Source organism: Symphalangus syndactylus, chromosome 16, assembly GCF_028878055.3.
Source record: "Symphalangus syndactylus isolate Jambi chromosome 16, NHGRI_mSymSyn1-v2.1_pri, whole genome shotgun sequence".
NCBI lineage: Eukaryota > Metazoa > Chordata > Mammalia > Primates > Hylobatidae > Symphalangus > Symphalangus syndactylus.
In genome coordinates, this window is record NC_072438.2 from 22,628,281 (window position 1) to 22,653,383 (window position 25,103).

Consider the following 25,103-nt stretch of genomic DNA (forward strand, 5'->3'; position numbering starts at 1 on the left):
ATCCTCCTGCCTTAGCCTCCCAAGTAGCTGGGACTACAGGCATTTGCCATCATGCCTGGCTAATTGTTTTTCACTGTTTACAGAGAGGGGGTCTTGTTGCCCAAGCTGGTCTCAAACTCCTTGTCTCAAGAGATCCTCCTGCCTCAGCCTCCCAAAGTAATGGGATTACAGGTATGAGCCACCACGCCCAACCTCTCTGTTTCTTGACTACAGAATAATCAAGATGATCTCAGGCCTATTTGCAGGGGTTGAGAGTTAGCAGAAAGTTGGGGGCGTGGTGTATGAATTGTGAGAAACCCCCTCTAGGGAGCAGCAGGGCTAGAAAGCCAAGGCAAGAGAAGTGGCTATAAAAGGGACCTGGGCCAGTGCACCACGCATCTGGGGGTAGAGGGCAAGTCTCCCAAGACAGAGTTAGAAATAGATCAAGACTTGGCTTGTGAATCTGGACCCAAGACAGGGAGAACGGTGGTGGCAGGAGCAAGAATCTGTGCCTCCTAGACTTGATCTCATCCTTCCTTTTATTTTCCCCTTTGTTTTGCCTCTGTATTTGGTGTTGATGGTTGTTATTTTATACAGCAAGTATATGCCTAAAGGAACCAGGAGAATGGGCCTATAACCTTGCTTGGGCCAGACTTTGAAAGGAGGGAGAGGAGCATAGGCCCAGGTAACTTTTTGCAGTATGCGGTGGTGGCAGCCGAAATAGAATCCAGGGAGAACAAGAAGAAAGCAATGGTCAAGAGGAAGAGGTAAGTCGTTTAGATGACTGGGATGGCCCCTGGAGTGGTGGTGCTTTTTAATGTGCATGGTAATCACCAGGACATTTCCCTGTTAAAAGGCAGACCCTGAGTCAGTATGTCTGAGTGAGGCCTGAGACTCTGCCCTCTAACAAGCTCCCAGATGAGGCTGACACTGCTGGTCACAGATTGCACTTGGAGCTGCAGAGTCCTAGGAAAGGGCCAGCCCCTTAAACATGGGGGCCACCATTCAGATCGGTTTTATCGCAGAGATTCGAACAGGAGTAAAAATGCCAACAGGCTATTTTCAGGGAAGAATGCATCCCTTCAAACAAAGACTAAAAGCTCTTAGGGTTATCACTACAAAGAGAATGGCTAGGAGGAAAGAGAAGTTGAATATTTTCATTGACAGGTTACATTTCTTTTTTGTGAAGGTCAGTATGATCTTAGGAATGGTCAAAAGCCCCAGCTGTGTCTTGTATCCCTCCCGCCTTACCAGGGTGTCTGAAATTCCCACCATCAGGAAAAATGACTGTATTTTACCAAGGCACCATTTCCTCAAGAATGTTCCACTCAGAACAGTTGTTCTAAGGTATTAATTGATACAAAAAATAAGAGTTCTGTGATGATATTAATTAGGGCAACATTGATGCAAATAAAGTGGAATATGATTCTTTACCACAAGACTCTTCAGAGCGTGCCCAGTGCTAACATACGTTGGGAATAGCTAATATAGGAACCAAACTGCCACAGTATTTCCTAACCTTGTTTGATTGCAGAACTCTCTCTGTTTCTGTTTCTCTCTAGCTCTCTTCCTTTCTTCCTTTACTAGCAATTAAATAAGTGCCAATTACATCAACAAAATGCTGAAGGTGGGAAGGTTCCTTATTTGTTTCAACAGAGATTTATCTTTTTAAGTATTCAATATTCATAGCTGGGTAGTGACATAAACACTCATATACTTCCAATGTGAATTTAAATTGGTATCAGCCTTTTGAAAAGTTCTTTGGAGTATGAAGGAAAAACAACAAAAATATTATAAACTTTAAGACAATATATTAACTTACGTGATTCTAAATTTAGATTTTTTAATTACCCCAAATATAAAATTTTTCCAACAAAGCTTTGGAAATGTTTAAAATTATCTATGAGGGTGTCACTCATACATTCATTTGTCATATAAAATCATCACAAATGTCCATTAAATCATACAGAAGTGTGCTTATGTTATTTTGCTATATCAGTTGCAAAAAGTAGCTGCCATTCTTCATTCCTCCCTCTATCTGTGACCTTTGCAAATGACTGGGGAGTCCCGTCCCAACCAGAGGTGGTGTCTACTTCCCCACGCTGGAATCCAGGCTGGCCTTGTAACTTGCATTGGCAAAGTATGTCAGTGACAGTGTGCCAGTTCTGGACCTCAGCATCTTGTGGTTCTGTTTTGTCTCCTGGAATTTTGCCACTGCTATGTACACACCCCCAGGCTGGCCTCTTAGGGGATGAGAGACCAAGAATAGGAGTGCTGTGAACCCATCAGCAAGTGAGAGAACCCAGCCAAGGTTGCAGACCCATTAGCAAGCCCCGCTGAAACTAGAGTGACTGTGGAACCTTCCAGCTAACCCCTGAACTCATTTGCAATCATAAATGGTCATTGTTTTAATAGGTGGCAATAGATAATTGATAGAGTTATGATGTAATATAAAAAGAAAAAAACACAGCATAAAATATGTCAACTAATGTTAAATTGTTATAATTATGACCAAAAGAAAAATGATATGCATGAAAATGTGATGAATGGTTGTTTTACGACAGCAAGCTTATTAAAATATTGATATATTTTTATCTCTCTACATTTCTGCATTTCCAAATTTTCTTTGATGAGCATGCATTACTGTCATCATGTTTGCATATTATACAAATGGTTTATTTAGCAATAATAACTCAGGAGTCTTAGGGATAGTTGGTATCTGCCACATACTTTAGTATCTAGACTAGTCCAAAGTATGTGTTTTAAAAATCATAAAACACCTTATAATCTGTAAGGTGTTATAGTTTTTACTATGGCACCTACTTTCATAATTGTTGAGCACTCTAATAAGATGCCACACTTTCTGCTCCAAAATTGGTAGAGTTTTTACATTTTATTTTTGAGTTAAGAATGTATTAACCCTAAAAAGCTAACAAATTGACAATCCAAGGATTTGAACACAATTCCTTATCATTAAATAATATATATGGCAATAATAAACACAAGCCCTCTGTGTGTCACACAGAAACTTCTCAGGCTAAATAGAGCTGAGCTTTCATCTTGAATGGCAGCTTTGGAAAAAGGATCATGCACAGAGCAACCCTTGAACTGTTTACAGAGACAGTAATGTGAGGAGCACACCCTCCCAAGATAAAAGCTGCTTTATGGTATATAAAGAAAGTCCTTTGAAAGTACTGCTGAAATTGAAGAGACTTTGTAGTTCTCCAACAACTTTCACGCAAGCATCTGAAAACATTTTACTGACATACACCTTTAATCTGCACAGCCGCCTGAGGGTAAGTAACAAGTTTTACTATCCCCATTTTATAGGTGGAAAACCCAAGGTAGAAAGGTACCAGAAAATGACACATGCTAGTTAAATTTATTTGGTTGCAAATAACATAAAAAAACTGGCCAATCAGGGAATAATAATTTATATTATATAAATAGTATATTTATATAAGATATAATTATATATAATATATAGTATTGTATCTTATATTATTAAAGAATGACAAAATTAAAAATAAAAATAAATGTGTGTGTGTATATAAAGGACACAGGAAGGCACATGGCTATGAAAGAAGGAAGTTGGGCAACTCGAGGGCTCTAGTTCTAGCAATCAAGTCTCTTCAGGGTGCTGGTGTCTGGATGAAGCTGTTTCAGCCATGTGTCCCTCCATTCAGAACAAATTGTAGACAGAGAATGCCTGAGCACCAGAGCTGGGTCACAGGCCAATTCTATGAGCGCTGTACACTATGGTTGAGGAGTAAGTCCCCAGGAGAAAGAAAGTCAATGTCAGGTAGACACAAAACTATGCATATTTTAGAATGAATGAAACGTAAAAGGAAGTTCTTTTTGATTTTTGCCTATCTATCACTTATTACTCAGCCCTTTTCAGAATGAACCAGGAGTTTCTAGGAACCAGGAAGGAAGAGAGCAGCGTCTTTGAGCCTAGCCCATGGTCTGGCACAGAGTTAGTTCAATAAAAGAACACTGAATAACTGAATGAACGCATGAACCGCTTGGCATCTGTGCAGTCCTGAATGAAATAATGACAAATAGCATTTGTCTCGCATTTTTCTCCCATGGGTTTGCACACACTTCAACACCCTGAGTCATTTCCAAGTTTCTTTTCAACAGGCGTTAAGTGTCTACCCACCCAGTCCTCCATGTCCTAGAGTTGTTCCTTCTCAGGGATGTGTTCAGAGCTGGTTCTAGTGTGGCCTATCCAGAATTTATTATACCTTCTTCTTTTTTATTTTTTTAATTGAGACAGAGTCTCGCTATGTTACCCCAGGCTGGAGTGCAGTGGCACAATCTTGGCTTACTGTAACCTCCACCACCCGGGCTCAAGCGATTCTTGTGTCTTAGTCTCCCAAGTAGCTGGGACTACAGGTACACACCACCACACCCAGCTAATTTTTGTATTTTTAGTGGAGACAGGGTTTCACCATGTTGGCCAGGCTGGTCTCGAACTCCTGACCTCAACCTGCCTTGGCCTTCCAAAGAGCTGGGACTACAGGCATGCCACTGTGCCCGGCCAGAATTCATTACTCTTCGAACCTGAGGCCTCTTGTGCCTCAGTGTTCTTATTGGTTAAAAGGGAATAGGTAATAATAATTCTATCTTGTAGGGTTGTTATAAGAATTAATGGAGATAATATTGGTAAAGCATTTACAGTAATCCTGGCACATAGGAAGATACTATTTGTTAGCTGCTATCATCATCATCTTTATATTATAATATTCTTGTTATGGAGCACTGTATATTTAATATCAAGAATTTCTCATTCGTGGTTGCCAATTACCCTCAGCACAATCAGAGTTGGTTGTGCTGAGTTGTGCAGAGTTGGTTGTTCCCATATAATGAATAATGAAATGAAGCTCAAGGAATTTAAGTTATCAGCTCAAGGTCTGTCAACTACTAGATGTCATCTTCCACCGCTTATCTCTAAGGACTGTCTTCTTTCTCTTACAACGTGTTACTTCCCAAAATAAAAGGTAAAGAGCATAGCCAAAAATAGTGAACTTGCAATGGTGGAATTCCAGGCATGTAGAAGGAAATGTCTCTCCTAGTGACCCACAATCCATCTTGAACAGGAAATCTTGCTGGCCGTGGGCTCCATTCACGATATACCCAAGCATTTTCCCCACTAAACTTCAAGTTTCTTCAGAGTAGAGAGGTGCTCTGCCAGCACCCGGCATGGTTCCTGGCACTTGTTAAGTATAATACATGCACTGTACAGCCAAGATACTCTACAGGAGAAAAACATTAAAAATTCTCCAGAATATGTCTATGGCTTGTATCCTATGGAGAGTTACCTTTTCTTCTCCCTTTTTGAGATCTCTTTTTTTCCCTTTTCCTCCTTAATGAAAGAAGGAATATTTATTCGGCTTTTTAAATATTAATCTTCCTTTCTCAGCCCTCTCCCTAATCTGGTCATATCTCCGAACCCAGCCTCTCACTCATATGGCCACTTGTCCCATGAACAATATAAACCCAACATGCCCCAAACCACGTTTATCCTCTCTACCAATTTCTATTCCTCCCAAATTTGTTCCTACTCTTTTAATTTCTGATCTCCCTTGGATGCATCAACCACCAAGCCAGAAACCTCAGGGTCATCTCTCTCCTTCCCATCATACTTCCTCACCCATCCATACGTCAAGGCTGCCAATTCTGTCTCTGTAAGCATTCTTATATTATTTCTCTAATCTCTCTTCCCACCACTTTTAGGCTACCATCACCTCTAGCATGGACTACTGCTACAGTCGTTTTATCTTGTGTCTTCTCAATCTAATTTTTATTGAAGCAAAGTACTATTTTTGAGGAGAGATGAACTAGCCATTCACCAAATTGGTTTTTCTTTCCTCCAAAGCAACATCTTGGCTAGGCAGGAGACCAAAATATGCCACCTCAAAATATGCCTCTTTGGCATAGTATTATCTTGAGCCAATTATTTTGGGACCCTGCAGATACAAGAGAATCTCTGAAAAGAGAGTAGAAGTTACCCTTTTGTAGGGAAAATTTGCATCTATAAAAAAATCTCCATATGCAAGAATCTGAGTCAGTTTTATGCTGCTATAACAGCATACCACAGATTAGGTGATTTATAATGGACAGAAATGTATTTGGCTCATGGTTCTAAAGTCTAGGAAGTCTTCTTGTTGCATCACTGCATGGCAGAGGGCATCATCAGCACATAGCAGGGAACAAGAGAGGAGGCTAAACTCATTCGCATGGCCTAAAAACATCTTAAAGATCCTACCTCTCAACCGTGTTGCATTGGGAATTAAGTTTTCAACCCATAGGCTTTGGGACACACATTCTAATCATAGAAGGGTGTCTCCTTCTTTGTACCAGGAAGAAAAGGATGACTACATCTCTAAAGACTCTTATCAATGGAGAAGGCACTGACTTAATCTGCATAACAAACCTTACCCTTGTTTACTGAGCTTTTCCTGGGTATTTCTCCATAACCAGCCTTCCCTACACCCTTTTTCCATTTCAACAGACATGGTATTTAAACCTGAATTCACAGCCACTTCTGTGAGATTAATTCACTTATCCTTGCATGTATCCAATGTATACTTGAAATATACATGTTAATAAACTCCTGGTTTTCTCTTGTTAATTTTTTTGTTACACAGGTCTGTCCCAACTAAGAACTATGAAGGGTAGATGTTTCTTCCTGTACAGCTCCATTTCCCAGGCTCCCTTGCTGTTAGCATTGGCCATGTGACTGTGTTGACTGAGCTCTGGACAGTGGAATGTAGATGGAAGTGATGTACTCATTCCTTGATCTAATCCTTAAACACTTTCTGCACAAGCCTTCTCAGTTTCCTTGCCTCATCTGCTGGCTTGATGTCAATGGCCAGAGTTTGGAAGTCATGTCTAGAAAATGGCAGAGCCTATGTCCACCTGCGACTCTGAATACCTTCCTTGAACAGACCCCTTGCTCTTACCAATTGAAATACATGTCACTGAAAAATAATCTTGCACAGCATTTAATCACTGAAGTTTCAGAATTTCTCTGTTGGAACACCTACCTTTGCCTTAATTAATATATCTTTCTAAAGCAGAAATTTGACCTGCTTAAAACTTTCCAATCTCTGCCTATCATCTTTGAGATCAGGTCCAGAGTTATCTGGCTCTGGCCCTATCAAACTCTCTAATCATTTATCTCACCATTAAAGTCACACATTTCACTTTCCAGTAATATCCAACTACATGTCAGTTCCCCCACTCCCCAGGATAGCTCATATACCTTTCCATCTATTCCTGACTAACTTCCTGGTATTTGAAATACCCTTACTATTTTTTTGTCATAAACTTAGTTTATATTAACCTTCAAAGATTAATTCAAGTGCCATCTCCTCCAGGAAGCCCTCTCTTCCTCTCTCAATCCAGGCTAAGTTCCCCTCCCCTGAATGCTTCCCTCTACCTCAACATATCACAAATTATATTGCAGTCCTGATAATGCAGCTGTCTGGTCTACCTGATAGGCTGCAAAGGAGCAGCACCAAGAGGGGTCTATGATTTGTCCATCATGGTATCCTGGCTCCTACCCTAGAGCCAGTGTACACTACACAGTCAGCCCTCGGTATCTGTGGGGGACTGGTTCCAGGATCCCCCATGGATACCAAAATTCACAGATGCTGAAGTTCCTTATACAAAATGGCATCGTATTTGCATATAACCTATGCATTCTCCTATATACTTTAAATAGTCACTAGTTTACTTATATTACTTAATATAATGTAAATTCTATGTAAATAGTTATTATATTGCATTGTTTAGGAAATAATGTCAAGGAAAAAAAAGTTCGTACAGACACAACTATCCTTTATTTTTTCAAATATTTTTGATCCATGGTAAGATGAATCCACAAATGTGGAACCCACAGATTCAGAGGGCCAATGGCATATGCTTATTGGATTGAAACCTTTCTCATTCCAGCTGACTTATGTCCTAGGCTAGTGATCTGCTTTCTTTGTTCACAAGGCTTCTTTGCTATGCAAAGGTACTCCAAGAAAGCTTTAATCCTTTTTTTTTTTTTTATCTTTTTGGAATCTGTCTCTTTCATTTGGGTCATGTAAGTATGCTAGAGTTTACCAGCTTCAGGAAAATGGTAAACAGAGAGTGGGATAGTAAGGAAACAACAGCCTCAGCATTCATTTCCCATCCCTAGTGCTGCTGCTATATGTAAGTCCTTACTCAGTTGTCACAGACCACCAAAACACGAGTGGTTATGCTAGCAGCCCCCCTTCCTCTGTACCAGCTCAGGCACAGGGTTCCTGAGGCCGCCACACTCAGTACTCAGCCCTCCCAGGCCCCCATGAAGGCACCTCCTTCTAGGAACCCATCTTCCAGCTGGAGCAACTCACTGAACACTCCCACAACCATGCCCTTAACCCAGTCCCTGAAGACCCAACCAACTCACTGATTATGCCTCCACTGTCTTCAAATCTTGAAAAAGTCCCTCTCTACTTTAGACTATACCTCAATGAGTCTGTACCTTCAAGCAAAAAAGAAAAATGTTGTGGGATTAGAACTGAGTTGGGGAGAGGCTTGCCTATTTCTTTCTTTTTTTTTTTTTTCCATCCTTGAAACTCAAAAAGGCCATTAACTGCTTTCATGAAGAGTAAAGAAAATTCAGATCTCAGTAACACAGACTTGTTAACTTTGCTAGCAGAGGAAGGAATGTCTTTCCTTCATTTCCAGTAACTCTATGGCATCAAATGAGACACAGATAAGTTTCTCAACCACGCTGCTACAGCGCACATCATTTTGAATGCCTACTATGCCGCTAGTGCTAACAAGGCCCTGTCCGTTGAGGAGTTCATGGCATGGTTGGGAAGCTAGATGACTAAATGCAAAACCAAAGTACGGTGCGTTAGGGCTGGGCTAGAAGGAGTTCAAGGTGTGTAGCAGATGCACAGAGCAGGCACCTAGCCCCACTTGGCAAATCAGAAGAGGCAACAGCAGAGCTGAGCCTTGGAGAACCAGGAGCAGTTGTCAGGTAAAGCAGGGAGGCATAGTAGAAGAGGTGTGTTTCTTGTTTCTTTTCCATTTAAGCTATAAAAATATTCTTCCCCTTGTTAAATGGAGATGAAAGGGAAGCATTAAAGATCTTTAGCGTGAGCATGACATGATGATAGGGCAAGCTGGACGGAAGCCAAACTGGAGGCAGGGGAACTAGTTCCAAGGCTCATTCTCTGCTTTCCTCCAGGATGAGCTGTCTGCTAATTATCTCCTGCCCATGAAGCCACAGGCCCATAGGCCCATAAAGACACAGCACTGAGGGGTCCCTGCTTTTACTAGAATTATTCCCGATAAGCTTCACTTGACAGAAGACTTGGCTTCCCCAGTCTCTGATTCTTTTGTAAATCCCCAGAATTCACCTAAGGTCTCTGCCCTGGAGCTTTTGTAAGCTGACCTCAAACCCAAAAACACCCCCCTTGACTGACAGTCCTCTCAGGGTGGAACCAAGAAGAAAGATATTAGTCTAAAGGGAAAAACCCACAGAAGCATGGAGTTCCCCTTGGCTAAAGGAAAAAGCATGTGCACAATGGTGTGGCTTAAAGAATGACAGTACTCCTTGACCTTCAAGGGTTGGGCTCAAGTTCATGGTTCTTTTAAGGCTGTCAGAAGCCACAGTGAGTCACAGCACTGTTTGTCCTGGGAGGAGGGAGGGCGATGGGGTGTGAGTCACAATGGAGAGAAGGACTCACTAGTATGGGGCTTGAGAAAGGCCCGTAGTAGTGATGTCTTCCAGTGTCTTCTGAGTTGTCATGTTTCCTTTCAGACTTTGAGCTGGGCAAGGGGCTAAAAAGCGGACTATATGGTAGTCTCTTATTAATTAGAATGGATAACTAGAGAATAAGGGAAAAACTAACAGAAAAGGCCAGAGACAAGACAGGCCCTGGGGAATTCGAATTCCAGCTCATTTCAAAAATAATAATAATAAATCAAAGGTTGTCTTTTGTCTTTCCTGCAAAAAAATGTGACTTGGTAGCACCATGAGTGTATGAGTGATCTTGGGGCCAAATCTGTCTGCATGCGATCCCTGTTCTGCCTCTCCTTAGATGTGCGATCATAGGCAAGTTGGTGAATCTCTGTGGACATTAAGCAACATATTCTTGAACAATTACTATGTTCTGGGTACTTGACTTGGTATTTTATTTGCATCATCTCAAATAATTCCATCCCTACTTTATAGTAATACATTCATTTCAGGGTTGTTGGGAGGATTAAAGGAGATAGCCCAGTGAAAGAGTCTAACTGCCTGGCACAATATAGGGATTAAATAGGTACCATTTCCTTTTAACCTGCTCCTTTTTAAGGAAGTGTGCTTATCTTGGGCATTAGGTTTTCTATGAGCATGTTTACTGGAGTTTAGTTGAATTTATACATGTCTCCCTTGCAAAAGGGAAAAAAAAATGCCTTTGATTTTGGTCATTCTTGCAGTGTACAGCTTTATGTGCATTTTTTCACCAATATTAACTTCACATACATCATTTTAATTATGATTTTGTTACCTGTGATATCTTAGAACTATTAGCACAGAACATACTAGTGAAAAGCCAATCTGTTTAAGCAACAAAGAGAACTTGGAATAACCCTGTTTTTAATGTACCAATTCCCATGAGATCTTGAAGTTAGAAAGAAACAGCTCCCCTGGCTTTGCTGCCCTGACCCTTGGGTTGTACAAATCAAGTCGGCTTGGCACAGGAAGCAGCATTCAAATCCAGATTCTAACAAACCGGAAGTGAGGTGGAGAGAGATAGGATAAGCCTCTCCTTCGGGCACCAGAGTTCTTCTTATTTGAAGTAGGGATTCCTTGGGTAAATCTTGTATCTTACAGAAGATAAAATTATATAATAATTAAAAACTATGGCTCCCTAAGCTATGAGGATGCAAAGGCACAAGAATAATATAATGGATTCTGGGGACTTGTGGGGAAGGGTAGGAGGGGGTTGAGGAATAAAAGATTACACACTGGGTGCAGTGTACACTGCTTGGGTGATGGGTGTACCAAAATCTCAGAAATCACACCTAAATAACTTACCCATGCAACCAAACACCTCCTGATCTCCAGAAACTATTGATAAAAAAAGCCAAAATATGAACAAACCCTAATGTAAACTATGGACTTTAGTTGATTATGATACATCAATGTAGGTGCATCAATTGTAGCAAATTTATCACTCTGGTGAGGGATGTTAATAATTGAGGAAGCTGTGGTTTTGTGGGGGTAGGAGAGATATGGGAAATATCTGTGCCTTCCTCTCAAATTTGCTGTGAAACTAAAATGCCTCTAAAAAAAAAAAGTATATATAAAAAAAGATATGGCTTGGTAGCATCACATAAAATTGAGTATTCAACCCAAGACTAGAGCCTTCTTTGGCTCCTTCGGATCAATAGCTTATCCCATATAGGAGTTATCAAGCCTTCATACAAGAAAAAAAAAATATATATATACACACACACAAAATATATTTATATAAACAACTTTATATATATACACACACACAACTACATCTCCCTAAAAGCTGGGATTGTAGAATTGCTTTTGTTGAATTATCCATGGATTAACAGTACATAGAAATTGCTCTGAAAATTACTAATAAATGAAGGAAGGAAGGAGAGAGAAGACTGAATTTCAACTACACAGGAGATTTGCTAATTCCTGTCTGTCCAAGAGGTAAGAGAGATATAAGAACATTGGCTTGGCAATCAGACTTTCCTTGGGTAAAATCCAGGCTCTGCCACTAACCATCCCTGAATAAGGCATGTCACCTCTCTAAGCCTCCATGTCCTCAACTGTAAAATTGGGATATTAATACCTCTGTAGTGTGTAAGATTATATCATCACTCGATTAATCGATAGATAATAGATTATTCATACGAGAGTATCCAGCACGATGTCTGGTACACAACCTGCACACTCAATGTTTTTTTCCCAAAGTTCCTAAAATGGGAAAAACTTCATCCTTTTTATTTCATCTACATCTCTCTTACTTTTCCCTATTATAGAAGACTTGTGCATATGTGCAACTAAATAAGAAAAAAAAATTTTGAGAAAAAGACCCTATCAGAAATTTAAGACTTCTTTACCAAAGGAATTGTTTCTCCTTCTCTTTCTGGCTCCTCCTCCTCCTCTACCTCCTCCCCCTTCTTCATGCATTCATTAGAGTAGTTATGTCTGTTCACAGACCCCCTAAGGTAAATAGGAATAATGGGCAAGCAATTAGTTTTGTGATTCCTGACAAATTAACTAACTTCTCTGTGTCTCAGTTGCTTCATCTGTAAAATAGAAACATTAACATTTACCTCCTAAAGTTGTTAACTGTTGACATAAGTAAAGCACTTAGAATAATGGCTGGCTCACAGTAAACTCCCACTGAATCTTACATCTTTATTGCTGATCTAATTTTGGAGATAAATACGTAGGCTCAGAGAGACTATGACTTACCCAAGGTCACACAGCAAGAAGTAACAGCAGATCTTACATCGTCTGCCTCAGCTCTCTCTTCCTTCTCCACCACACTGCAAGAGAAAGAAGGTTTATTTTGAGGCCTGTAAGCAGAGACAGCCTTGAGAGCCAATACGAATTACATGCAGCTTTAACATTAGATTGCTTGTAAGTTCCTGGGGCAAGGAGCTCATCTTAATCCACTTGATATTCTTAGTACCCACACAGCATCTGGGACAGAGTAAACACCAAGGGAATATTGGAGGAATTAATGAATAAAAAACATCAATGAGAAAATAGGGAGTGGGAATCATAATACTATTGGGAATTTTAGACTCTGATGAGTGAACCAGGTCCTGCCCATTAGTGGAGGTGTATGGAGGTGGGGAGGAGATGAAGGGGCATTTAGATTTCTAAGGGAAAGAAGGAACAGACAGACCTCCCCTTAGAAAATGCAGCTCAGGTATTTCAAACACCTAATGGAAATGACGAGTTAATGGGTGCAGCAAACCAACATGGCACATGTACACATATGTAACAAACCTACACGTTGTGCACATGTACCCTATAACTTAAAGTATCATAATAAAAAAAAAAAGAAAATGTGGTACATATACACCATAGAATACTATTCATCCATAAAAAGGAATGAGATCATGTCCTTTGCAGGGACATAGATGGAGCTGGAAGCCATTATCCTCAGCAAACTAATGCAGGAACAGAAAACCAAACACCGCACGTTCTCACTTATAAGTGGGAGCTGAACAATGAGAACACAGGGACACAGAGAGGGGAACAACACACACTGGGGCCTCTGGGGGGTGTGGGGGGAGGGAGAACATCAGGATAAATGGCTAATGCATGTAGGGCTTAATACCTAGGTGATGGGTTGATATGCGCAGCAAGTCGCCATGGCACATGTTTATCCGTGTAACAAACCTACATGTCCTGCACATGTATCCTGGAACATAAAATAAAAAAAAAAGAAAAACGAAAATGCAGCTCAGGTATAATCTATTGGAAGGGAGCAGGGCACACTGTCTTTGATTTGCGAGATTAAGCCTATCGAGGGGTGTGTCCTGGAAGAGGGGCAGTATATTATTGAACCTACTGCTTCCTACAAGACCTCACCCCTGACTAATCCCCTTCTCCAAACCCCACTTCTGCCCAAGCTTGGAAGGAAATGGCTTGGTAGAAAATGAACAGAAATAAAATGGCTGGTGAGGAGGAGCAATTGCCAGAGTTGCCCTAGTGAGGAGAGGTCTTTTCATGGAAATAGCTAAGTTCTCTTCTCAGGCAAAGCTGTAGTAACCATCATATTTGTGACTCACACGGCATATTCCTGTCTGCGATCTCACTGGAGCCCCTCAAGACTGCTACAAAGTAGGAAAGGTAGATTCCATTAGCCTCGTCTCACAGGTGTGAACACTGAGGACCACAGAGCAAGACAAAGCTGCCCCAGGTCACTGAGGGAGGTGGGGTCAGGAGCAGGCCCTGACACAAGAATCAAATGCATACCCTGGCCTCCCCATCCAACTCATTCAGGTTCTAGATTGCACACATGGCAAGTTCCATGCCCAGGGTCCTAGATGGTTCACAGGATGCCTCCCCCAGCCTTATGCCGCCACCCACACAATCCAGGTTTGAGGGTCAGAGATGGATGCTGGGTCTCTGTCTCTCAGGGCTGGCAGGAGTCTTGTTTGAGCCACCAAAGTGATAGCCCTTTGTAAACTTTTGTCAGTCTGGGTATTACAAGTGGTCAGCAGGATAGATTGTGGCAGCTGCCTGCATTCAATCCACAGTTGGCCCCAAACTGACTGTATGGCCTTGGGCAAGTTACTTAATCTCTCAGGGCATCAGTTTCCTCATCTTTATAACGGAGATAATCATAGCGGATTTTGACTTTATTTAAAGATTTCTCTAAGTAGTTCAAACTTTCCATGATAGATTGGGATGCCTCATCAGGTAATGAGTCCCCATCACTAGAAGTTTCCCAGGAGGCTGGTGAATGCAAGCATCTGGATTTAGGGAGAACACTGTAAGGCTGAAGCAAGCACTGGGTAGGCTCGGAGAGGCCATGACTTACCCAAGGTCACACAGCAAGAAGTAAGAGCAGATCTTACATCGTCTGCCTCAGCTCTCTCTTCCTTCTCCACCACACTGCAAAGGAAGGGAGATGGGCTCACTGGTTCCCAAACTCCCAACTACCTTAGAATCACCCAAGGGATATTTAGAAAATGCAGTTCCATTGGCCCCACTCCTGGGTATTCTGATTGCAAACATTTCAGATGGAGCTCAGAAACCTGGGTTATTCTTAGGAGTACCCAGGTGTATTGGTTTGCTGGTGCTGTTGTAACAAAGTATCACAAACAAGGTGGTTTAAACAACAGAAATATGTTGTCTTACCGTTCTAGAAGCTAGAAGTGGGAGACCAAAGTGTAGATAGAGTTGGTTCTTTCTGAAGGCCATAAGGGAAAATCTGTTCCACGCCTCCCTCCTAGCACCTGCTGGTTCCCATCAGTCTTTGGTTCTCCTTGTCTTGAAGATGCATTACCTTGATCTCTGCCTTCATCTTCATATTAGATTCTCCCTGTGTTCATGTCTGTCTCTGTGTCTCAATTTTTTTTATATGAACACAGTCATGTTGGATTTGGGTCCATCCATTCTAATGGCCTCAACCTGATCATTTGTAAAGACCGTATTTCCAAATAAGGTCACATTCACAGCTTCTGCGGATTAGGACTTCAACATCATTTTGAAGAACGCAATTCAACCCATAACTTCAGCCAGGGTTAAGAATCAGTGCTGTTGACCAGAGCTTTTTCAAATGGAGTGTACCCAGGAACCTCCAGGAGATCCTAGAAAACAGCAGGTTCTGACTCGGTGGCTCTGCAGGCCCTGAGTCTGCTTTTTGAACTGTTGGAGCAGGTCCAGGGACCACGACGAGATCCTTTTCAAGACAAGATTCCTACAAAACCCAGAAATGATTGCCAAGCAAATAGAAGCTCTTTGCTCCATTTCTCTAGTGAAAAGGACTGCCTTTATTCTTTTTAATCTCCACCTGCAAGTAGAACTCAGATCCTTCACGCCTGTCCCGGAGGAGGAGCCCAGGAGGGGCACCCATCCTAATGCGGAAAGAAAGGATTGGGCTCTCAAGCTTTGGAAGAAGTTTCCCTCATCCTTATCCTTCCTACCCCAGCTTTGACTGTTTAATCTTGTCTATTCAGTCATTTTCTTATTCTTGTCGTTTCGTACTGTCCTCCCCCTGCCCCACCCTACGCCCACCCCCCAACGCCACCATCTGTTAGCCCAGCTCAGCCTGAGCCCGGGTGGGTGCAGCTGGCTCCCAGGAAGTGACCGCCGTCAGGTCACCTGCGCCCGCCAAGTCACAGGCCAGAACCTCGCAGCCCAGCAAGGCCAGCCCGAGCCGCGAAGAAGCCCAGCCTCGCCCCTGGAGCCAATTCCTAGCCGCCGGCTGGGAAGGTGCGCCCCGCCCCCGCACGCGCCGCCCCAGGCCGGGGTAATCGCGCCGACAATGGAGCGCGCAAAGCCGGGCACAAAGACGACAGCTGCGTGGCAGGGCCTGCGAGGCCGTAGCAGAGGGGCAGCCGCCCGCGCCTTGCAGCCTCCTTAATTTATTTATAGATGCGCTCGCTCTTTATGTGGCCTAGTTAAAGACGCCTTTCCATAAATACATAGAAACGGATGTTATTCTAGAGCCCACCAATAATAGACACAGCTGTAGAGGTTGGTGCTGAAATTAACAGCCCCACCTTGTTGTCCCCCCAAAATGGAAAATAAAAAGAGCATGTGTTTTGCTTTGGCTTAGGTATATGCAAGAGAGTAATCCTATTGAACAATGAGATGTTTCTTTGAAAACAAAGGAAGAGTGTCTTAGCAAACAATATTTCGGAGCAAGGCTATACCTTTGCTAATCAAAGTCGGCTTGTATCTGGCCCGCGACTCTCACCCTTAACTAGGAGCATCTGTTTAACCCAAACAATCCTCTTCTTCCCCAGGCCACACGTGGTTCATTTCTCCACAAAATATGATTTGCCAAACACAATTCCGGCTCTTTCTGATCCACCCACGTGTTTGGGGCGTTGGCCCTACAACCGCTCTTTGGAGTCCAGGGGCCCAGAAAGAATCAAATCATTACAAAGCTGTGAAAGCGCCTCCAGTCTGTAACCCTTTGTTATTTCTCCCAGTTTGTTCTACAGACCCTTAATTCTATTATCCGGTTGTAATTTGGTTCTGTGTCTCTCCAACATTCTTTCCTTTATTCTGCCCTCTTTCTTTGTAATCGATTGACTCATCTGTAATTGGATTTTCTCTGGCTCTTACCAGCTATTAAAAGTAGCTATGTGTGTGTGTGTATGTGAGTGAGTGTGCTTTCTAACTAGGCCACACTTTCCAGCGCCTTGCAGTCTTTAATCTTGCTCCGAGTTTCTAAGTACGAATTCAATTCCCTGATTCCTTGTGAGGCGTCAGGGAGTTGCAGAAAGGATACAAGCTTTAGAAGCAGTTTGGTTTTGTTTGTTGTGTTTAAGGCTGACATTTATCGAGCTCATACTATGTGCCAGGCATTCTTCCAAGCGCTTTACAGGCATTAATAATCCTTACCACCTCCTTTTAGGGCAGATACTCTTATTACTCCATTTTACAGAAAGCAAGGAGACGAATGGGCTAAGAAACTTGCCAAGGTCAGAGCGCTTGATCACGATGCAATTTTTCTAAGTTCTCTTCATTTCATATCTGGGTGACCTTGGGCACAGCTTCTTATTTCTGCCTCTGTTTCCACATCTGCAAAATGACTAAGTGTTGGTTTCTCTCACAGGGCATTTGTTAGAATGTACTGAGGGCACAGTGCCTGGTTGTCAGTGGGGATTAAACACACAGTCAATCCCAGTGCTGGGACAATGCAAGGGAGTCCAGCAACCCCTGAGCTGTGTATTAGAGCAAAGACTAAATAAGGGAACCCTGGGAGCAAGAGTACAGAAATAGAGCACTGCTCTCAGACGCTTATAAAGCCACTACAGTCTTTGCTTTAGAGGAACGCAAACAGGAACCAAGCAGATCACTTTAGAGAACCATTAGAAAGATTCTGCTGCTGACAAGCAATGTAATTTTTGACAGTCACTTCCTCTCTGGAGCCCCCGGGTTTCCCAAATGTTAAAGGATGGGGGGAGATGGCTGATCACTGAGATCTCTTCTGTAACTATCTCTGGGGACAGGTTTGGTGCTTTCACCTCAAGGCTGGATCAACCCTGCCACAGCAAGTGAGTGCTTACACACTTCTTAGCTTCATGTCGTAAAATTATTTAGCTGGCACCACAAATGCATAAAGTAGATACTCTTACCTTCATTGTACAGATGGAGAAACTGAGCCACAGAGTAGCCAAGTAACTTGCCCAAAGTGGCATGGAAATGGTAGGACCAAGATTCAAACTATCCTCTCTCCACTAAGGTCCAGCCCTGCCCATTTCTCGTGTGGTTCTCAGGTAAAGATAGAGATGGAGTGGTGCAGACTGCAGGCGGTTAGGCGCTGGGAAGGAATAAACGACTAAGGAACAGTGGACGTGCCAGACCGACACCACGAGTAGCTTGTTACTTGACCATCATTTACTTTGTGTAAACTTATGACATCCATTTTTAAAACAATCTAATAGATGATTTTGCAAGGCTGTGGAATGAAATAATCTGAAACACTTAGCATATATAACACCTGGGCCTCATAGTCTCACAACTCTCCAATCATGTGAAGTATTATAATAATAATTATCAGAATGAATATTTAAATACAGTCTGTGTGTGCAAAGGTATACAGGGATTTTAAATGTAATTACCAGATTTTTAATATCAGATTAAGATCTATTTTTTTAAGTCAAACTTTCAAAATCAGTCCTAAAAATTATAAACAGAATTGGTTCCACCTCACACGCCTCTCTCTACCAGGTCCTTGTGCTGTTCAGAGGGACACAAAACCCAATTTTGACTGTCACTCAAGGGGTGCAGTGAGGAATTAACCTCTACTGCAAAAGTGCAGAGTAGTATAATTTCATAACTTCAAACATCTGGCAAACTCCACAGGTAGTATTTGCAAAAGCAATTTTGCAATGACCACTTTTGTTATCGCTTAAGTCTTTTTGAGTATTTTCCTTGGGAAATCTCCAATGTTTAACATTCTGCAGATTTAGAGATTTAATTCTCAATTTTCCCAAAACCACATGATCCCAAATGTAACACTCCTTTTCAGATTTAAACATGTGTGTATTAACCTTGACAGCTGAAAAATATAACCTAATTGGACCACAGTTGTACAGACTGATCATTATAGTATTGTTTGAAATAATAAATAGCTGTAAGCAACTTACATATACAAAAGCTCATGGCATCTTAACAGTACTCTAGTTACCATTAACTAGGGGTTGGAGGAGGCAGGGAATAGGGAGTGACCTCAAATGGATAAGAAATGTTCTGAAATTCAGTAACAGAATTACACAACCTTGTGGAAACACTAAAAACTACTGAACTGTATACTTTAAAGGGTTGAATTTTATGGTATGTGAATTATCTCAATTGAAAAAAAAAGTGAGGGAAAAAAGATTGGTACAATTCTGCCCGTTAAGAGTCAACAAACTATTCAAAAAATTTTTAAGTGATGTTATAGAAATGTACCTATTGACATAGAATAAGATTGAATATATTAAGGGGGGCGGGGGTGAACATGTACCAAGTGAGCAAATATGACTCATTTTGATGAAAAAGTAATATCTGTATCCAGATGGATGTAGAATATAAACCAAAGTGTTAACTGGTTATTTCTGAAATTATAGGTGGTTTTTGTTTCCTTTTTTCATCTCTAGGGATATATATATATAGGATATACATATATAGAGAGATATATATAGGATATATATAGAGAGAGATATATTCATAGTTGGATATATAAGTTGCTTACAGCTATTTATTATATATATATTTTATTAAGGGAGGCGGAAAAAGGAGAAAACAATTCTAGGAAGAGGAGAGTATAGATGAGAGGAGAAGTTTAGACCTTCAACAAAACAGAAGTGGACAAGCTTCAACAATGTGTCCAGTGTGCTCCACAATGCATGTTCTGTTCCAGGAAAACCATCATCTGTGGCCACAGGACAAATACACAAGGCTTCAATGTTTACTCGTAGACTGCCCTATCTCTTTCACTTTGGTTTAGAAAATGAAGGGACAGTTCTCCTGATAAAAGTTACAAACAAAGCCAGCTTCATCTGTCAAGCTTTTTTTTTTTTTTTTGAGACTTTGAGACAGAGTCTTGCTTTGTTGCCCAGGCTGGCGTGCAGTGGTGAGATCTCAGCTCAGTGCAACCTCCATCCCCGGGTTCAAGCAATTCTCTTGCCTCAGCCTCCAGAGTTGCTGGGACTACAGGCACATGCCACCATGCCCAGCTAATTTTTGTATTTTTAGTAGAGGTGGAGTTTCATCATGTCGGTCAGGCTGGTCTTGAACTCCTGACCTCAAGCAATCTACCTGCCTCGGCCTCCCAAAGTGCTGGGATAGCAGGTGTGAGCCAGCACTCCCAGCCACCTGTCAACCTCTTTTTGATAAACATAACCGAGTTTCACCTGTTATCAAAGACGCCTTCTAAGATCTGTTAACAGTAATTTTTTGGTTGGTTATTTCCATATCATTAACATCATATACAAAATCATTCCTATCAGTAAAGAAAGGAGAAATAAAATGATATTTTCAGAGCATCTGCTATAGATTAGGCATGTTTCAGGCAGTGTTGATGGCCATGTTTACTTGGCACTGACAACAAGCCCAGAAGTTGAGCACTGGGACCTATTATTGTCAGAGACACAGAGAGGCTGCTACGCCAGCCTGAGTTCACCTGGCTGCTGACAGCAGAGCCAGGGTCTGAATGCCAGTGTGTCTGACTCCCCAGAATCAAGTTCTAAACCTCTACAGCACACCACCCCCACCCCGATCCTTGCTCCCACAAGGTCCTTGTAGCCAACTAATTACCAAAGCACCATGGATTTCTGGAACAGCTTCTGTGAAATAAAATTGATCAGGGCTGCCAGACAACTCACTTACTGAATTGCCAGTGCTCAACCCTGACCTTCCCCATTGAGGATGAAGCCCCCAGCACACACATACTCCATGTGCTAGAAAATATAATACTAGAGGGAGATGGAGGAAGGGGAAAGGAGAAATAAGGAGGGGAGGCAGCAAGCCTCCCTCCTACTGCGCTCCCTCCTACTGTGCTCTCTTCCATCCATCCATGGCTTCCCCTGGCCCCAGCCCCCTCCCCACAGCCCTGCAGTTGGTCCCATTATCCCTTTCACCCCAGCTAATTATAGTCACTGATTACCTAACAGCAAGTCCTACTATCACCTGCTTTGGCCTGACAGATTATGCCATCTGGGCCACGTGGCTAGGGTCTGAGAGCCATGAGAGGTCACAGAGAGGGGCAAATGGCTCTGAATGGGAAGAAATGTGTTTACAGCCCTGACAGCTGACTGGGCAATTAAAGGGGCTTTAGCTGTGTGTTCCCAGCTGAAACCCCTCTCCAGGGGCCTTGCCACCTAGTGCTATTAGCTGATGGGATGTGGCTGCATATCATACCGGTTCCAAATGTGGACGTGCTATGGGACTGCACCCTCTCCTAAAAAGGAAAAGAAAAAGGACTCAGAGAAAGCTGTGGGCTCACAGTTGTTTGAGGTCCTTGTTGAGCTGACACCAGAATATACCCTCAGAAGAAATGGCCAGCATTTTGAGAAAGCACAGTGTCCAAATACCTTTTTCACTTCCTGTGTTTATTGTACATTACCTTAAATACATGTATGAAACACACTTTATGAAATTGAACTCTATGCGACTTCTATATTAACAACTTTTGTGTCCTTATCAGCAGTGTGTCTGTCTCTAACTTTACTGTGCCTGTATATGACTGTCAATCTTATTAAAATGCAGGTTCTAAATCTGTCTATGTGGGGAAAGACAGGGGAGGTAGAACACAGCTTCTGTATTTCTAAAGAGCTCCTAGAGGAAGCAGACACCACTGGTCCACAGACCATAATTTGAGTAGCCAGGACCTAATTCGCTATTGAATAAAATTAAATTACTGAATTAATATTATATAGAAAACCTGTAGATGAGTATTTCTCAAACTGTGTACCTCAGAATGCTAGTTATCCAAGAAAGCTGCCTGCGCTCCAGTAGGTTCTTAGTCAAGTAAGTTTGGGAAGCACTAGGTACTCTGGGTCCCCCGGGAATTCACAATACACATGATTAACATATCACAATACACATGATTAACATATCACAATACACATGATTAATATATCAGAAAACCCACAGTGATCTCTTCCACTTTTTTGTGAACAGTTTGCAGTCTACTAAAAGTTTTGTGCTCTATGCCCTAAATGTTTGTTGCAATCCTTGCTGAATATTTTACACTATCCTGATTGCTTAACCTGTCTATTAATTTCTCCATTTTGAAAATGCCTTCTCAGCCAAAGTTATTCACATGAAACACACACACGCACATGCACACACACTGGCAAGAAAGGCTTTGAGATTTCAGAGCAATGCCCATATGAGGTACTGCCATAAAATGCAGGCATTTTGACAGTTTCCTGACAGCTTCTGAGTACAAATGAGTAAAGCTTGCCCAGCTTTTCCCACTCCCAGTTTGAGGAGGAAGCAGGAATAAAGGAGTAAAAAGCCACGAGGACTGGATATATAGTATGTCTGGAGGCCTGATGGCAAAGGCCAGCAGTCAATGGAAAATTGAGTCAAGACTGATTTGCTTAGAATATAACTTTTGAAAATTGCCAAACATTTCTAAAAGTATTTTTACATGACCTCATAAGATGCACACCATATAATACCAAAAAAAAATGACTAAGTGGAAGGCACAATGTGACCATAGCTTGTGTGTGTCTGCATGTACAGCAAGTGTGTGTGTGTGCACGTGCAAGTAATCACACACACAACTATGAAGGAGGAAAGTGTAATCATTAAGAATATTAGCTTTAGAGTCAGACATTAGGTTCACATCACAGCTGATCCAAGTTTCTTAACGTTTAGTTTGTATCTTCTTTGAGGTGGGGCTGACAATTTCCACCTCACAGGCTTATGTGGAATTAAATGAGAGGTCTGGCAAGCACTTAGCACATTGCCTGGCTCAAATTAAACACTCACCAAATGGGAGCTATGATTGTAACTAATATAGAAAAAGGCTGCAAGAAAATGCACAAAGTGTTAACAGTGGGTCATCTCTGAGTGATGAAATGAATTTTTTTATTTGTATATTTCTGTATTATCCAAAATTACGCAAAGAAAAAATATTTTAAGTCAAAAAATTAAACAAACTTTATTAAGTAAAATGTTAATTGTAGATTTTGGGGCTGGTAAAATGTGGGTCATTTTTATTTTCTCCTTTATGCTTTTTAATATTTCTCAAATTGTCCACTATTTACTAACTTTAACAGTTTTTTAATATGAAAGCCAGGCCTATACGTATTTGGATATTTTGGAGAAATACATAAAAACCCTGAAAAGAAAGTGAAAAATAACTGACAGTCTCATGATTTTTTCCTTTATGATTGTTTTTTGTTGTTTAAATTTATAAAGTACAGACTCACTCCTAAATGAATGGCCTTCTTGAATTTTAGGGTGCACATTGTAAACAGTCACATCCAGTGGTCATAAAACAGTCCCCTACTGCCCACCTCCCACCACTCTCCCCAGAAAAAGTCACTGACAAATTGGATATAAATTCTTCCAGTATATATCTAAGACACACATGTGCATGTATGTATGTTTCTATGATTAGGTAGAAATATCTACATTACAAAATTCAAGAAAGATTTTGGAGGCCCCCTAAATGTAATGAATATAGACATAATCTGTCCCTCAACTCGGCTCTAGGAGGGAGAACACCTTCTTCATATTCTCCATGTATGAATTTACTTCAGCAAATGTGCAGTAAGCACCTACTCTGTTCTGGGGCGTGTGCAATTTACTAAACAAAGATGACAAAGACCCCAGCTCTCTGATCTCAACAAGCTCCCAGTCTATCAGGGAAATGCACGTATTATAAATGTTTGCAGTGCTATGTGGCAAATACAATAATAGAAGCTGATAATAGGTCCAGAGGCAGTAATAAAAGAGAATAAATCCCTCCTTCTCTAGGGATTCAAGGAAGACTTCCTGGAGAAGGACTTATCTGACTTGAGTCTAAAAAATTATACATTCTGGTTCCTATCAGACCTATGAAACTTGCAGTTTGCCCACATTCATTATGTCTACTCACATCTCTGTTCTTGTGCTGCAACACATCCCCACACTTCTCCTCCTGGCCAAACCCTACTCAATGTTCCAAACCTAACCAGAAGTCACTTTTTGGAAGTTTTCCATCACTACCCAGACTATAGGAAGTACCCCTACTTTCTGTGCATGCGTATTTGTCACAACTTACCTTAAACTGCTTAGTTATATGCCTGTCTCCCTACAGGACAGTATTTTGCCCTATTCATATTTGTGTGATGGGGCAGGACTGAACACCTGGGGACAACTGAACATCACACCTGGTACACAGTGCCGAATAAATGTTGCCTGAAAAAAATACAGCACTAGAGTAGCACAACATTAGGCCCATAATACCTATGGCCACTTCTGGCATAAAGAACATGTTTGTGCTAATCAGAAAACTCCTTTTCAGTGCCAACCAATTTGAAAAAATGCTCCTTCTAGGAGCACATAGTTCTTAAGGTGTGCAGATGAGCAAACAGACAGTACATTGTGTTTATGGGAAGAAGTCGTCATTTATTCTGGCTGTTCCTCCAGGCTAAAGCAGCCCTAGTAAGCCAGAGCAGAGGCTGGGGTCCAGCCCCGGGGCATTCATCTGAGCGTCCACCACTGTCAATTGTAGCCCTGATGACAGGGTGATAAACAAGATGTGTTTCTTCTCCACATGGAGCCTAAAATCTGTTCAATTCAACAGTCAAGTAAACCCACATAATAAGTGGGTGCTTATAAAATGCAGAGTGAATGAATAAATGTTAAAAATAAAAAGAATCGATTTTCTCAGACTGATTTTGACTGGATATAGTTAAGTCCTACTCTGTGTCTGCTTTGTGCTGTTACTAAGGTCCCCTTTGACTGAATCCTAATTCCCTTTCTTCCTGGCTGAAGGTTCTGGAGGCCTCTGGCTTGTTTTCAACAGGTTGAGTTTGCACAGGACTCAGATCAGCACCGAGGGGGCCCTATCAGGGCTTTTATGTAACTGACTCACCTCCGCTTTGGCTACAATGTTAGGATGCTCGTCAGAATGCCCTTGTCTCTCCTCCTTGCTTTTAAGTGAGGTCTTTAATACATACACACACTGTTTTACACTGCAGAAGCAGTGATTAGTGACAGTCTCACTGGGTGTGTCATCCTGAGGGAGAGGAGGAGCAAGACCTGACCCCACTGTTACTCACAGCTCTTGACGCATGGTGAGAACTCCCAAGTCCTGAAAGAGTATTTGTAAGCCAAAACTCCATTTGATTGGTGGATACAATGAGCAGATCACCTGGCATGACAGATGTGGCAATCACCCACGATGCTTCAATGAGTTGCCTAAGGCTATTCC

At 41.7% G+C, this 25,103-nt stretch overlaps 2 long non-coding RNA genes across 7 annotated transcripts in view; one reads left to right on the top strand and one right to left on the bottom strand.

Annotated features, from left to right (window-relative positions):
• Positions 1 to 17,986, bottom strand: part of LOC134732718 (uncharacterized) — a 361,391-nt gene extending 343,405 nt beyond the window's left edge. For 4 of the 6 annotated variants that reach the window (XR_010116172.1, XR_010116176.1, XR_010116173.1 and 1 more), the window contains exons 1-2: positions 14,867 to 15,716; positions 14,547 to 14,620 (exon numbers count right to left, since the gene is read on the bottom strand). This is a non-coding gene — a long non-coding RNA (uncharacterized lncRNA). Of the gene's footprint in view, positions 1 to 12,460; positions 12,535 to 13,337; positions 13,422 to 14,546; positions 14,621 to 14,866; positions 15,717 to 17,114 lie in introns of those variants that run through there. The other 2 variants (XR_010116174.1, XR_010116171.1) reach the window with 2 other exon arrangements.
• LOC134732719 (uncharacterized) lies at positions 348 to 21,444 on the top strand. Its single transcript, XR_010116177.1, has 3 exons — positions 348 to 746; positions 3,005 to 3,275; positions 19,452 to 21,444. It is a non-coding gene; the product is annotated as an uncharacterized lncRNA (long non-coding RNA).
• The last annotated feature ends 3,659 nt before the right edge of the window (positions 21,445 to 25,103 follow it).